Raw genomic sequence first — 12,026 nt, 5'->3', positions numbered from 1 at the left:
CCCTGAGCCTCAGGGGAGAGCGGTATATAAATATAATAAAATAAATAGATAGATAAAATGGACAAGTGGCTTTTAGTTTGGTGTAGTGCTTAGGAGAAGCGGCTTCTAATCTGGCAAGCTGGGTTTGTTGCCGACTCCTCCACATGCAGCCAGCTGCGTGAACTTGGGCTAGTCACTACCCTGATAATGCTGCTTTTACAAAGCAGTAACATCAGGGCTCTCTCAGCCTCACCCACCTCACAGGGTGTCTCTTGTGGGGAGAGGAAAGGGAAGGGGATTGTAAGCTGCATTGAGATTCCTTCTGGTAGAGAAAAGTGGCATATAAAACCAACTCTTCTTCTTCCCTGTTGATTATCCAGGGCTGGGAGGCTGAGGGAATAGTGTGCTGGCTCCTGGCTGAGAATCTATATCTGGCCCCTCAAAGACCACCTCCTCCTGCAGCTCTTCTGCCACTGGCTATGGGTTGGGGTCAGGTCTGCCGGCTGCCTCTTCCTTGGAGGAAATGGGAAACCACTTCCAAACATCTCTTGCCTGGCTGGCTGACAATCCTCAATGCAGCTGCATGCTAGATCAGCTTGGAGGGACCGTGTTCAGCCTCTGCTGTGGCAGCTGCACTGGCTACCAATTTGTTTCCGGATCAGGTTCAAGGTTCTGGTCTTAACCTTCAAGGCTATATGTGGCTTGGGTCCTACATACTTGAGGGACCGCTTACCTCCTTATGTCCCCCACAGAGCTCTTCGCTATGTGGGTAGGAATCTGCTGATGATCCCAGGACCCCGAGAAGCATGCCTGGCCTTGACAAGAGCCAGGGGCTTTTCAGTCCTGGCCCCTACCTGGTGGAATGTCAGAGCTCTCCAAGTTCTGTAGGGCCTGCAAAACGGAGCTCTTCCGCCAGGCGTTTATCTGAGGCCAGGTAGCAGACCCGGGGATTAAGATCGGGTTCCCCTCTCCCCTTAAGGTCTAGGCCAGTATTAGATTGGCCTGACTTGACAGATCCCCAGTGACAAAATCCCAATTTCCATCAGCCATTTTAGGGTCTGGAGGTTGGCAACCCTAGCTAGGCATGCAATTGGACTCCTTCCTGTTGCAAGGAGACACTGCGGAGACAGAAGAACTGGGTAGAGGAAGCTGCAAGGATGGCAGGAATTTGCCGCAGAAAAGATGTTTGCGGATGTTCTGCTGCTGTCGCAAGAGCTACTGAGACCTGGCGACTCTTCACTGGGTGAATGCTCGGCCTGTGTGGCAGTTTCTGTTGAAACCCAGCCTGAACTGGATTTCAACAATACTAAACAGGATCATGGTTCAGTATTTATAGCAAAATAACACAAAGAAGTCCCGGCGTGCCCCGAAGGCCAAGCCATCTCCTGTGGCCTTTGTAGGCAAGACAATAAATGCATCCTGCAAAGAGTCTCTTCAGAGGAGATAAAGAGATAAAGGAGCCGAAAGAGAAACACTTTGAACCCATGCATCAATCAGCAAGGCATACAGGCCTCAATCCATCCGTCATTAGGTGCAACCAGGCCCACAGGTGCTGATAAGCCCCGGCACACCCAGGCTTAAAAAGGATTTCATTGCCAAGAGAGAGTTATGACGGTGCGCGGTGACTCAGCTCCAGTCCCGATTAGAACCAGAAGACCGAGTGATGGATCTGCTGACCAGCTTGCAACTTTGAGGTCTACCTGCCTTTAAAATCCTTGTTGTGCAAGCATAATGAACAGCTTCAAAGCTGACATATTTCTCAGCTAGGGACCAAAAAAAAAATAAAGGTTAATAGCAAGGGAAATGTCTAAGGCAGCCTTTCTCAGCTTTTTTACTGTTGAGAAAATCCTGAAACATTCTACGGTCTTAGAGGTATCCCAGAAGTGGCACGTTCAGGGAGAATGCGGTTGGGAAGCAGAGCTGTGGATGCCCACCCAAGGCCCCTCCCCAGTTTGGTGTAGTGGTTAGGAGTGCGGACTTCTAATCTGCTGAGCTGGGTTCGATTCCACACTCCCCTACATGCAGCCAGCTGGGTGACTTTGGGCTTGACACCACCCTGAGAAAGCTGTTCTAACCAAGCAGTAATCTCAGGGCTCTCTCAGCCTCATCTCCCTCACAGGGTGTCTGTTGTGGGGAGAGGAAATGGAAGGCGATTGAAAGCCACCTTGAGCCTCCTTCGGGTAAAGAAAAGCGGCATATAAGGACCAACTCTTCTTCTTCTTCTTCTTCTTCTTCTTCCTCCTCCTCTTCTTCTTCTCCTTCTTCTTGCCCCCTCCAGATCCATCACTGGCCATTTGGGGGTGGGGGGTCAACAGGACTATATATGGTCACATCGCCTGATAAATGTATAATACATTTTTAAAATATATAACAAATTAAGTAAATCACACCCATTTGGGAAAGACTTCCAGAGCTGTCAAGAAACCCCAGGGTTTAGAATCCATGGTCTCCCATCACCTTCTACCTAATGCCTTTCACTAGAGATACCAGGGACTGAACCCGGGGCATTCTGAAGACCAAGCAGATGCTCTACTGCTGTGCCACGGCCCTCCCCTTCACATAGAATCATAGAGTTGGAAGGGGCCATACAGGCCATCTAGTCCAACCCCCTGCTCAACGCAGGATCAGCCCAAAGCATCCTAAAGCATCCAAGAAAAGTGTGTATCCAACCTTTGCTTGAAGACTGCCAGTGAGGGGGAGCTCACTACCTCCTTAGGCAGCCTATTCCACTGCTGAACTATTCTGACTGTGAAAATGTTTTTCCTGATATCTAGCCTATATCGTTGTAGTTTAAACCCATTACTGCGTGTCCTCTCCTCTGCAGCCAACAGAAACAGCATCCTGCCCTCCTCCAAGTGACAACCTTTCAAATACTTAAAGAGGGTTTCAGAGGCTGCAGATCCCTGCTGCGTGAGAGCTGCCCCTGCCCGTGAGTTCCCTTCCCAGGGGCCTCCAGCCTGCAGCCTTTCTAGGTCCTGGGGGGAGGGAGAGACCATTCAAAGAGTTCTTCCACACACACACACCTAATCTAGTGCCTGTTGTATTCCTGAATGCAATGGGCTTGTCCCCTAGTGTACAATAAGTCTTGTAATATATTGGCTTCTTTACGTAGACGAAACCTTGAGAGACCCACTGTGTGGTTGTTAGTCACATAAATGGACCATTGGGCCAGATAAAATAATTGGAGGCCTCTATATTTTCCAAAGCAGGCCATGGTCACAGCCAGCATTAATCTTGTCTCAGCTTGTATTTTCTGGGTCCACATCAGTGTCCTCCAGTCAAGTATTTCCTATGTTCTTGGCTCCGTACTTGATTGGAGTCACTGAAAGTGCAGGCTGAGACAAGATTAATGCTTGTCTTGACCAGGGCCCGACAGAAGGCAACATAATTTCTGGACCTTTCGTCCACGAAGACCCACCGTCTTTAATTTTTGTAGCAAAAGGAGAAAAGAACCAGTGTGGAGTAATGGTTAAATGCAGCAATCTCATCTGGAGAACTGGGTTTGATTCTGCACTTCTCTTTCACATGAAATCTGCTGGGTGACCTTGGGCCAGTCACGGTTCTCTCAGGACCCTCTCAGCCCAGCCTTCCTCCCAGGGTGGCTGTTGTGAGGAGAAGCAGGGAAGACATAAGGTGCTTTGAGACTCCATGAGGAAGAGAAAAGCAGGGCATGAAAACAACTTCTTCTCCCCTTCTTCTTCCCCCTCTCCTTCCTCCTTTGCTTTATGTATGCTTTCTTACATTACACATCAAGGTTAGCTTTTACCACCTTTTATCAGAGGCCAGCTGTTCCTAGAACCTGCACCCTTATCTGGGAGCTGGCAATGGGAAAACATTGCAGAAAATATCGTTCTTTCAAAGAAACTCTGGCAGCTGCACAGCTCAGGAACTTCTGACCTGAACAGATGGCAGAGAGGCAGGAGGCAGGCTCCAACAATTTCTGGTCACTGGGTACCAGAGGCAAGGAAGAGAAGTTTTTGCTTGACATCTCAAGATTCGTAAGTACTGAATGAAAGGCCCTTTGACAGGCAGCAGGAAGGGCTCTGTGCAGGGTCCTTTGATATTTCCCTGGGTGCTCCACACCTTCTGGCTCATCCATCGCCTGGGTTTACAAGATAAAAGAAGCCAAAACCCTGTTGTGTTTCACTTTCAAGTGCAGTCTTGGACAGAGCAATTGTGTGCCAAGGATGTTCTATTTTCTCATCTCCGGGGGGCCATTAAGCCATGAGATCAGCCCTTCTCAACTCTTTTACTGTTGAGAAACCCCTGAAATATTCTTCAGACTTTGAGAAACCCCAGAAGTAGCGCGATGGTGCAGAAGATATGGTCATATCACTGATAAATTATATTTAAAATTTAAATTTAAAACATTTTTAAAAACAATATAAAAATGAACTCCCACCCATTTGGGAAACCCTTCCAGGGCTGTCGAGAAACCCCAGGTTTGCATGAAATCCTGTTTGAAAAACCTGCATTAAGCTAAAGAATGATACCTGCCCCAGGTAGTTATAAATATTTGACTGCCCTGCCTTTAATAGGTTATCCCAGGAAGCCATTAACAATCAGGATCTGGACCCGTGCACCAATAGGATCTCAGGCCTTTATGTGGAGTAACCAAAGCACAGCCAACATCCACCCATGAGCACCCCTATTTTACACCTTTAATCCAATGAGATCAAACAACTAGTTGTGGATCCTGTTTAACCAATAGCCCAGGTAAACTCAAGACTGGCATACCGTTCCATTCCATCACTGTAGATGGTCTCATTCAAGCCATCTTCCATGCAAAGAGGGATGTCCTGGCTTCATCTTCAGGGTCAAGTATTGTTTGCGTTATTCTTCCCACCAGCACTTTCCCACTGCCCCCATTTTTCACTGACAGCTGGTCTTCTGTGTCCCTCTCCCAAGTTTTAATATTGTCTCTGGAGAAACACACCCTAAATTCAGTTACTGGAAGGTTCTGGGTTTTATGCCTTATACTAATTTCTCCAGGTCAATAAAATTACTTGCTTTTTAAGTATCCTGTCCCTTGTCCCCTGGATCAAACTGGGAATCATGTTATATACAAAAGAGCTTGTAATTTCCCCAGGTTCTGTTTGTTTATAGGTGACAAAGGGGATGCCCATCCTGTGACATTCTGGGCTCAGCGTGGTGTAGTGGCTAAGAGCAGCGGCTTCTAATCTGGAGAGCCAGGTTTGGTTCCCTGCTCCTCCATATGCAGCCATCTGCATGGGCTCATCACAGCCCTGATAGTGCTGTTCTGTTCTCGCAGAGCAGGTCTGTCAGAAGATCTCTCAACCCCACCTACCTCACAGGGTGTCTGTTGCACAGAGATGAAAGGGAAGGCGACTGTCAGACACTTTGAGACTCCTTCGGGCAGTGAAAAGCAGGATATAAAACCAATTCTTTTTTCTTCTTCAGTGGCTAGTTTGGGGGGGGGGTAACAAAGCCATCGTGCATGTGCTTCAGATTGGTCTTTTCAGCAAAAAGAGGGTGCTCAGCTAGTCCAAAAGATCTCCCGCATTCAGGCCAAGGCTGACCTGATCATGTCGTTCGCCCACAGCAGCTTAGCCAGCTGCACTGCCGCTGGGTACAAGTGAGAAGTCTGCCCTTTGCAGCAAAATTGGCTGGCCACATGCCAAATCTGTCTATTCGGCAGTCGCTGGTATCCGTACAGCTCTCTCCCAAGGCCACATTTCAAATGAGTCAACTCAGGTGGGACTCTTGCCCAACTCAGCTTCCGACAGGCCATTAGAGATCTACTTGGCTTCGCCGATTAAAATAATGTTACTTCAGCAGTGGCTGAATGTTGATTTTATTTTCTCTCCCAATTTTCTTTTTCATTTCTTTTTTTTTACCCCTCTTCTTTGCTGCACTCGGACTTCCTCTGGGTGTGTACAGGGCTCCGCCTCCCATGGCAGCCATTTTGGCTACACATACCACCCTGTGTCAGAATTCCAAAGATGCCCGCACACTCAGAAAGTTTGGGGATCTCCACTCCAGTGCAATGCTGGAGCACCACTGAAGCACAGATCTTGTGCTTTAAAATGGATGTTGGCTACCACTAATATGCCCCATTCAGACCATCATGTTTCTCTAGACAAGGAGTGGCCAAATTGTGGATCTTTAAAAGTCCATGGACTACAATTCCACATCTGTAGAGCCATAGTTTGGACACCCGTCATCTAGATACTCCTGAGATCAACAGACATCATGGAGGTGCTCTGTCCCTGCTGAACAGATGAGTAATGGAGCCCCCAAAAAACAGAAGTGGAGTGGTGAATGTGGGTCTCTCTACCTGACCCGTGTGAACAACACTGAATTGCAATTTTTTGCATATCTGGTGGTGGGGAGGAAGTCCATGCGCCTTGATAATTCAAGAGAGCCAGTTCGATATAGTGGTTAGGAGTGCAGACTTCTAATCTGGCATGCCAGGTTCGATTCTGCGCTCCCCCACATGCAGCCAGCTGGGTGACCTTGGGCTCACCACAGCACTGTTCTGACCGAGCAATAATATCTGGTCTCTCTCAGCCTCACCTCCCTCACTGGATGTCTGTTGTGGGGAGAGGAATGGGAAGGCGATTGTAAGCTGCTTTGAGCCTCCTTTGGGTAGGGAAAAGCGGCATATAAATACCAACTCTTCTTCTTCTTCTTCTTCTTCTTCTTCTTCTTCTTCTTCTTCTTCTTCTTCTTCTTCTTCTTCTTCTTCTTCTTCAATAGACAAGAACACCTGCATTTACTCTCTAAGGCCCGTGTGGGTCAATGGATAAAAATAGTTCCATGAAAGGCTGCAGCTCAGGGTTGAAAAGGCTTCCTTCCATCTTTGCAAGTTGCACTAAACTAGCAGTACATTCAAAGCCACACTCTGCATAAGAGATGCACCAGCATCCTTAGGCCTGATTTGTAACTTACCATCTGCAGCACAAATGCTGGGGGGGGGGGGGAGGTTGCAGGGCAGCTGTCGATCAGGATCAAAACCCTTCTCCAAGGAACCTCCCGGATCCCACGCAGCGTCTTGTGCCAATGCTCTTGGAACACTGTTCTGGCATGAGACATAACTTGGAGCACTTACGTCTGACAAAGCGATCTTTGACCTTTGGAAATCTATACCCTCCCAGTTCTGTTGGTCTCTAACCGTGCTGCTGGACTTGAAATGAGCCATTCTTCTTCAGATCAATGTCTTGCACCATCTGGAGATCTTAACGGGAAGATTCTTTAAGTGTATTCCTGTTCTCATATTGATGTCATTCCTGACTTTTGCTCCTGAACCTGCTGCAGTAGGTCACATCTGCAGAAACGGGTTATCCTAGTAGCACATGTAGCATGTGCTATGGACCCTGTGCTTCCAGAGGCCCCACGATGCTGTATGGTTAGAGGGCTTTCTGTGACTGTTCACAGTTATGCAGCTTGTGGACTGCAAGAATGAAGGAAGGATGATATGCATGCTCTGTTAGTAACTATGCACATCGCTCATTGTGCATATGCGCTGACCACAAGCCACAGAAGTATAAAGGTCCCCTTAGATATTCAGCCCCTGATAATCCTTAAACTGCCTCTAGTGCTATGGGTCCCATGGTTTCTAGAGCCAGGCCTGCATATCTGGGATGTGAGTCACTTGTGAATGCACAACTATTCTGAACAGTCCTAGTATCCACAGAACAGTAATTTGAAACCCACAGTCTGAAGACGCTGAGTAGATCCACGCTAGAACTTGAATGGCCTCATGAATTGCTAGGTGATGAGAGATGAGGATTTACCTAGGAATGGTCTTGGTGAGCAATATCTTATGCAATTATCTCATGTGCTGTCCTAGATTTTTCAGGCCAACAATTATGTTTGAATTCTTGTACCTGGGCTGATTCTGCACTTACTTTGTTTTTTCCGTTGTCGATCCTGCTGAATTCCTTCCTTACCTCCCACCCCAAATTGAAACAGAAAGTGTTCTGCACTTGATTGGGGAAACTCAGAGCATGGAGGGGAGCCAAGTGCAGCAGGAGCCTCTTTCTTTCTTTTTCTGAAGGGGTGGGGGAGAGTACTGGAGACAGCAGCCTCATAGAGAACAAGGAGGGGGAAATCCAAGAGGCAAATCTCTGCTGAGAGAACTGTGGGCTACTGGAGATCCCAATATGAGGGCAAAAATAAGTTTTGGGAGGAAAGGCTTGCAACCGGGAAACAGGAAGTCTTTGAACTGATGCCCTGGCCAATCAGGGAAGACTGCTTTGCTATGTCAGCATTGCAGGAACAGGCAGGAAGTTAATCCGCAAAACGCAGAAGATCTGCACTTATACTGAGGGCTTTAAAAGCCGTGTCTTCAAATATAGCGACTTATATCCGCTCCTGGATATTGCGGGGGGAAAGGTAGGTTCACCGCGGATCAATCATGGATGTTGCAGAGAGAAAATTTAAAGTGCCCAAATTCAAAATGGAAATTGAATACAGTGCAGAGGGGAGGGGTTTATTCAGGCTGGGAGAGGATAAAAAGCAAAGTGCAGACTCGACCCTAGACATGGGCTTTCCTTTCCTTTCCTCCTCTCTGAGAGGAGTGACTGGATCTAGCTCATAGGAAGCTGGCCCTAATTAAGCCAGGCTGTTCTCTGTCTTGGCCCCCACCTTGGTGGAATGAGCTCCCAGAAGAGATCTGGGCCCTGTCAGGTTCTGGCCAGTGAACTGACAACAATCTATCGGGCCCTTCAGAACTCCCTCCCGATCTGATCAATCTATGGGATTATGGTCGAATTGTTCATAGTGAAACGGCAAATAATTAAATTTTCAATGTTGCTGACGTTGTTTACTGTTTACTGGTGCAGTTAGTGAATTTACGTTGTCTGTCATAATGCATTTCATGTTTCCTATGAACTGCCCTGAGCAGCGAGGGAGGGGGGTATAAAAACTGTAAGAAATGAATAAATAACTTTTTTTTAAAGTTGTGATGTCTGGAAGGATCTGAGCACGAACAAGGGTGAACTGCTAATAATATACACTGTTCCCTTGCACACATTTTAAGAAATCTACTTCCTGAGTTGTGTTTTCCTTGGCTTTTGTAAGCAGAACCTAAACTTGCCTTCCCCAGTCCTTTGAGAGAAGAGAGGAGTAAATTGATGTGACAGGTAGAGAAACAACATGACCTAGAGAGGCCGAAATTCTGTCCCCTCCGGCTCAGACCTTTTTGGATACCCTGGTACAAAAATCCTGTGGGACGGCACTCAGGAAATCCCTAACAACTTGGAGGCCACATGCACGGGTCGGAATTCTGGAGGATTTAAAGTGGTTTCTGAGGCTGTGGCAGGTACCTTTTGTAAGGACAATAAATATGCCATTCCAGCTCAAATGCCATCCATCCTGTGTATGATAAATCGGAAAGGAGTGTGTGACAGGACACACAAATGTACCCAGACAGCATGAAAAACAATGGGAGGATGTTCTGAACCCATCACTGACAGCTCTGTATTGGGAAAGAGTCAAGGCCTAATGGGAAGGGGGGGGGCGTTTGCACGGTGACCGGGTTTGTCAGAAGACAGGTTGTCAAGGCTGAGAGAGCTAGAGGGTAGAAGTTCTGAGGGAGAGAGAAAGGGTAGCTTAAAAGCTGTGTGAATGAAAGAACAGCGGCAATACCAGATCTTTGTCTTAGGTTTCCCTTGACAGGTATCTTAAGGGTTGCTGCATCTCCTATTAACCTAAATTATCACTTTGTTTGTTTGTTTGTTTATATACCACCGTCCCCTGAGGCTCAGGGCAGTTATTACAACAATTTCATTATTGTTAAACTAAGTTATCTGCATTGTTTCTGTTTTATGTGAACCACTCTGAGCCTTCGTGAAGAAGAAGAAGAAGAAGAGTTGGTTCTTATATGCCGCTTTTCCCTACCGGAAGGAGGCTCAAAGTGGCTTACAGTTGCCTTCCCATTTCTCTCCCCACAACAGACACCCTGTGGGGTGGGTGAGGCTGAGAGAGCCCTGATATTACTGCTCGGTCAGAACAGCTTTATCAGTGCCGTGGCGAGCCCAAGGTCACCCAGCTGGTTGCATGTGGGGGAGTGCAGAATCGATCCCGGCATGCCAGATTAGAAGTCCGCACGCCTAACCACTTCACTAAACTGGGCGGTATATAAATAAACAAATAGTGATAAAATAAATAAATAAAATTAACAAATAGTCTCAGTGTACGATATGAAATCGGAACCCATCGGACGGTACCACACACACTGTATTCAAATGCTTTAAACCTTTTTCTTTGGACATGCACTTTGCAAAACCAAACATCTCACAACTCCTGGTTATTTTTTTTGCTTCAGTTGCGCATTAATGCTCTGCAAACCTCAGCAAACAAACCATCTTGCTCCTGTCAGGAAACCTCTGCATCCCTCAAGTTTTGATACAGGCTCGAGTAACCCAGATTCTATCCCCTCAAATCTGACATCTTGGGGGAGGAGGCCAGAAAGCCTAGGCCCATGGGGTAAGCAGGAAATTGTGATGGAGAAAAGGCCAACCAGACTGTGTCCAGCCATCTTCTTGGCTTGTTAAAGCAAGGAGTAGACTGTGCTAACCGATTCCCTGTTGTAAGGGATATATTTCCCATCAGGGCCTGTGAGTTTGTGTGGGGGAAATCAATCCATTTGGGTGTGTGTATATCAGTTTTATCTGAATTATTTACAAACTAGGTAAAAAGCTCTGCCTTTGAAATGGATTTAAAAAAATAAAATATCTGGGTCCCTCTCGAAGTCACTGGGTCCCTTCACTTGTTTGATAGTCTCAGTTGTATAAAGAGCAGCAGGAGCAAATAACATGGTCAGGTCTTTACTGCTGTCTATAACTGATTCCAGTAACTGCCCTCTTAGTTAATGTCCCCTCAATTAATTTAATGTCGTGTGCTTGAGGGGAACCGGTTCCCATCAGGGAAGAGGGCATTAGACAGGGTTTTTAATGAAGTGCCCACCTCTGTACTGGCGCCACATAAAAACGGCCCCTTCTGACACGAATCAAAAAGGAGGCAGAGGGGCTTAAATTGAAAGGCAACGCCAGACCTGTGGTTGTTCCCACAGATTTCTTCCTTCGTTTTACAGACAGGAGCTGAAACTGGAAAGTAGAGACCTTTACCGGAAACAAAACAGTCAGCTACTCTTGAAGACAAAAGGAGATACTGAACCTACATAACAATCGGCTACTCTTGAAGGTTAAAAGGAGATGTTGAACCAATAGCGGTCAGATGTCCACTGAAGCATTATAGAGAGAGAGTCCCACCCTTTCAAGTAGCCAGGGCTAGGTCCCTCATCCTGCAAAGATCTATAGAGCTAAATTTTCTTCCTGAGAGAGGCTGGAGTGTGGGAGGTCCCGAATTACTGAGGGATCACTTCTCCAGCTCATCCAGGCTTTGGCTCTGTTCCTCCATTCCCAGGAAGTGCAGGAAGAAGGAAAGGTCCCCTCAGGGTTTTCCTTGCCTGATGGTTCTAAGGAACCTGCTGTTGGATGGGCAGCATGGAGGGATGCCAGTACCCAGGTAGGACCTGGGGGATCTTCTGGAATTATAGCTCATCTCCAGATGACAGAGATCAGTCCCCCTGGAGCAAATGGCTGCTTTGGAGGGTGGACTCCACAGCTTTATACTCCGCTGAGTTCTGCCCTAAATCCTGCCCGCTCCTGGCTCCATCCCCAAAGCCTCCAGGTATTTCCCAACCCAGAGATGGCAACCCTAGTGGCATAGGGGTCTTCCCCAGGAGATTCTGAGGCGCGCACAGGTGGAAACCAGGGGGCACTCATATTCCGAATACACTTTTGAGGAGTCTTTGCCCATTGGGTAGGCGGGGGTTGTGAGCCTTAACAGAATTTGCTTCAAGGGTTTAAAAAACACGCAAGACTCTTTCTTAATTCCAACCCACAATATACAGCGAAAGCACTGTGGAGTTTAAGCCTTCCTTCTTTAAGCACCAATCTTTTTAGAACCGTTCTCTTTCAGGAGATACGGAGTCGCTTGTTTTCCCACGTGGTGCGATGTCAAAACTGTGGGTCTTCTAAGGGGACCATCTCTCCGATTTGAAAATATACTCCATTTTA

This window comes from Paroedura picta, chromosome 7, assembly GCF_049243985.1.
Source record: "Paroedura picta isolate Pp20150507F chromosome 7, Ppicta_v3.0, whole genome shotgun sequence".
In the NCBI taxonomy this organism is placed as follows: Eukaryota; Metazoa; Chordata; class Lepidosauria; order Squamata; family Gekkonidae; genus Paroedura; species Paroedura picta.
This window is presented reverse-complemented; position numbering follows the sequence as displayed.